The sequence below is a fragment of the Suricata suricatta genome, chromosome 14, assembly GCF_006229205.1.
Source record: "Suricata suricatta isolate VVHF042 chromosome 14, meerkat_22Aug2017_6uvM2_HiC, whole genome shotgun sequence".
Taxonomy (NCBI): Eukaryota; Metazoa; Chordata; class Mammalia; order Carnivora; family Herpestidae; genus Suricata; species Suricata suricatta.
Genome location: NC_043713.1, coordinates 63,815,078 through 63,818,580, shown reverse-complemented (window position 1 = coordinate 63,818,580; position 3,503 = coordinate 63,815,078). Strand labels below are relative to the sequence as shown.

General features: G+C 42.3%; 1 protein-coding gene across 1 annotated transcript in view; it reads right to left on the bottom strand.

Annotated features, from left to right (window-relative positions):
• The window catches only part of SGSM1 (small G protein signaling modulator 1), a 61,585-nt gene that overhangs the window by 34,227 nt on the left and 23,855 nt on the right, over positions 1 to 3,503 (bottom strand). The window lies entirely within an intron of this gene.

The following is a 3,503-nucleotide window of genomic DNA, read 5'->3' as shown; positions in this document are numbered from 1 at the left end:
GATAATACAGACTCCAGAAAGAAGACAACCTCAAAGATGCCTGAGGGAGTGAGTGTGAACTGGGGAGATTGGAAAACGGGCCAGCCCGAGAAGGCAGGGGAGGTGGGAGCCCCAGCCCAACCCAGAGAAAGCGTGCGGAGACTCTGAGATACAAAGGGAAGAGAAAGAGACACTGAACACACTGATAATACTGTCTCTAGAGAAGAGATAAAGAACATTTAACCTGGCAGAGAGAGAAAAACTCTCACTCCATATATAACAGCTGGGCAGCCCAAATCCTGAACTTGGGTGGAACAAGGGAAAAAACAGCCTCTACCCCTGCGCAATCCTGGCAGGGAGTCAGCCCTGAGGGCGTGCACTTCAGCTTTGGATGCAGGAGCAGGAGCGTGCACCTCCTTTCCATAGCGCATCTTGCTTCCAGCATTGGCCGGGAGAATACCGAATCCCAGGTGCCAACAAGGAAAAAATAGTCCTCCACCCCTACACGATCCCAGCAGGGAGTTGGTGGCGGCGGAGGCGGGGACATGCACTTTGGCTGCAGGAGACTGCACTTCATTTCTGGCAGCGCCCAGTGCCTCAGACAGCAACAGCGCAAATCCCAGCCAGCACCCAGAGAAACTGCTCCCTCCGCCTACGTGATCACGATCCCGGCTGGGGGCTGGGAGATGGCAGAGTGGCCTGTCTGGGCATGCCCGTCTCCTCCTGCAGCGTACCACACCTCCGGCAGTGGCAGCGCAAATCCCTGCCAGCACCAAGAGAAACAAACTGCTCCCTCCCCCTATGCGATCATGGCTAAGAAGCCAGCTGCCAAAGCAAGTACATCTCATCTGTGGTAGCATAAAAGTGCACGGACTAGGATTTTGAAGTGAGGCGGGCCTGGAAAATACAGCTTGGCTCAGCTGCGACACAAGAAGATCTGACTCATTAGAGTGGCCTGCATCACTTATTTCCAGTGGAGCTTGGGGTGCCGCCATTCATCCTCCAAATCCACAACGGTGGGTCCCCAGAGAGCAGCCCCCCGAGACCTGTGTACACCAAACCACGCCTATCCACGAGGCGGAGCTGCTGCTTTTTTTTTTGTACTTATTTATTATTATTACCTTCTTTACTTTAAAATTTTTTCTTTAATTTTCACTCCTTATTTTCCTTTTCTCTTTCTCCCTCTTTATTTTTTTCTTCCTCTTGTCATCCAGATATATTCTCCCTTATCTAATCCTTATCTTTCCCCTCAACTGGTTACACAGTTTTAGACTGTTCATTGTCCTTTGTTGTCTCTACCCACCTTTATTTTTTTTCTTCACTTTTCTTCTCTTTATTCTCCCTTTTCTTTTCTTCCTTTCGCCCTTTTAATTTGTTTGTTTGTTTGATTTGTCTGGGCGTTTGAGTGCTTCTGTTCCCTCTGTGTTTGTCTGTCTGTTTTCCTTCCCAGGGCTACCCCAAGAAACAAGCCAAAGTGCGCATGATGGCGAGTCCCAAATATCGCTCAGTAGGAATATAAAATAATCAAAGGCACAACAAGAAAAACTGAGAGACACCATTAAAAGAATATTTCCTGAAACAACAGGCCATGGACAGTCAATAAGCCTCCTTTAACAGAGCAATACTAACAGGAGAACAGTGCACAATGAGCTTTTTAAAACTGACAAGAGACAGAAAACTAGCTAAAATGACAAAATGAAGGAACTCTCCCCTGAAGAATCTCCAGGAAGAAGTCACAGCCACAGAACTACTCAAAACAGATCTAAACAATATACCTGAAAAAGTATTTTAAAAACTTGTCATAAAATTAATCGCTGGGGTTGAAAAAAGCATCAGAGAAGCAACTGAGACAATGACTAGGAACTTTGAAAATAGGTGCGACAAGTTAAAAAAAGGCTATAAATGAGGTGAATAATAAAATGGAGGCAGCCACCTCGAGGATTGAAGAGGCAGAGAGAAGAATAGGTGAAATAGAATTTATAGCAAAAGAGGAAGCTGAAAAAAAAAAAGAGAGAAATTAATCCAGGAGCAGGAAAGGAGAATTTGAGACCTGAGTGATACAATCAAATGGAACAACATCCATATCATAGGAATTCCTGAAGAGGAAGAAAGAGAGAAAGGTCCTAAAGGGATAGACCAAATTATAACTGAGAATTTCCCAAATCTGGGAAAGAAATAGACACTCAAATTCAAGAGGCACAAAGAACCCCCTTAAGACGTAATTTGAATCAACCTTTGGCACGACATACCATAGTGAAACTAGCAAAATATAAAGATAAAGAGAGAATTCTGAAACCAGCTAGGGAGAAAAGGGCCCAACATACAAAGGGAAACCTATCAGAGTGGTTACAGACCTATTTAATGAAACTTGGCAGGCCAGGAAGGAATGGCAGGAAATCTTCAATGTGATGAACAGAAAAAACATGCAGCCAAGAATCTTTTATCCAGCAAGCCTGTCACTCAAAATAGAAGGAGAGATAAAGGTGTTCCCAAATAAACAAAAATTGAGAGAATTCATCACCACCAAACCAGCCCTACAAGAAATCCTAAGAGGGACTCTATGAGAGAAATGCTACAAAGAATACAAGGTGCCAGAGACACCACTACAAACATGATTCTACGAAGAACACAATGACTCTAAACCCTCATTTTTCAATAATAACACTGAATGTAAATGGACTGAATGTTCCAACCAAATGACACAGGGTAGCAGAATGATTAAAAAAAACCAAAATCCACCTATTTGCTGTCTACAAGAGACTCATTTTAGGCCTGAGGATACCTTCAGGTTGAAAGTAAAAGGATGCAGAAATATCTAACATGCAACTGTAGGCCAAAGAAAGCTGGAGTAGCCATACTTATATCAGACAAACAGGACTTTAAAATAAGGCACTAACAAGAGATGAAGAAAGACAATATATAATAATTACAGGGTTTCTCCATCAGGAAGAGCTAACAATTATAAACATCTTTGTGCCAAATTTGAGAGTGTCCAAATACATAAAACAATTAATCACACACAGAAACAATCTTATTGATAGGAATGTGCTAATTGCAGGGGACGTTAATACTCCACTGATAGCAATGGATAGATCAATCAGACAGAAAATCACTAAAGAATCAATGGAAGTGAATGACACATTGGAACAGAAGGAATTGATAGATGTATATTCAGAACTCTGCATCCTGAAGTTAGGAAATTCACCTTCTTTTCGAGTGCACATGGCACGTTCTCCAGATAGATCACATACTGGGGCATAAAGCAGTCCTCCATAAGTATAAACAAATAGAGATCATACCATGCACACTTTCAGATCACAATGCTATGAAACTTGAAATTAACCACAGGAAAAAGCCTGGAAAACCTCCAAAAATGTGGAGGTTAAAAACCACCATACTAAAGAATGATTGGGCTAATCCGGCAATTAGACAAGAAATTTAAAAATATATGGAAACAAATGAAAATGAAAATACAACAATCCAAAATCTCTGGGACATAGCAAAGGCAATACTAAGAGGAAAGT